Below are 754 nucleotides of genomic sequence, written 5' to 3'. Positions count from 1 at the left end.
CAGATTCTTTAATTGTGAATGAATTGAGCAAATAGATATCGAGTTATCTGTAGAAATTAGACAATTTCATGTCGTTTTGAATATGTCGTTGATTGTGATCAATTTGATAATTCATTGTATGGCGTAATCTTAAGTTTTTTTTGATGCTTAAAATCTATTTGAAGTGCAGCTTCCGCGTTTTCGTGTATTATGTATATAATGTTTTAATGTAAGCCTAAGAAAAGTTGATGAACATTTAATAACTCTATGTACTACTATATACAGACATACATGCATAACCAATATGTAAAACTGTTTAGTGAAAAGGCAGCTTGTTGAAATTGGATTAAAAAATGGAACTGCAACTTGCGCAAATTGGTAAAAATAGGTAATATATATGATTATGATTAGAAATAATAAATTGTGTATAAATGCTATAAATATGATTTATTTATGGTGAAAATAACAGAACTAATTGCAGTTTCAATAATATACATATATATACATATAGACTGAGTAAAAAAAAAAACAAAAACAAAGCATGAAACATCGAAGCTTCTCCCTTTAGCGTAACAGCTGATTGTTCTTGGTATGCAAGCACTTAACAGATGTTCTGTATCAAGTAGCCCTGGTTGCTTGTTTTTACAAAAAATAATCGATAAATGAGACTTAACGGTTGCCGATAGTTAAAAAAGCTTAGCTATTTTGGCATTCTAAAAATCTGGCTTAAGAAACATTTTTATGTTATAAGAAGGTGTGAATTTATATAGAAGTA

This window comes from Drosophila sulfurigaster, chromosome 2R (assembly GCF_023558435.1).
Source record: "Drosophila sulfurigaster albostrigata strain 15112-1811.04 chromosome 2R, ASM2355843v2, whole genome shotgun sequence".
Taxonomy (NCBI): Eukaryota; Metazoa; Arthropoda; class Insecta; order Diptera; family Drosophilidae; genus Drosophila; species Drosophila sulfurigaster.
Note: the sequence above shows the minus strand (reverse complement) of the source record.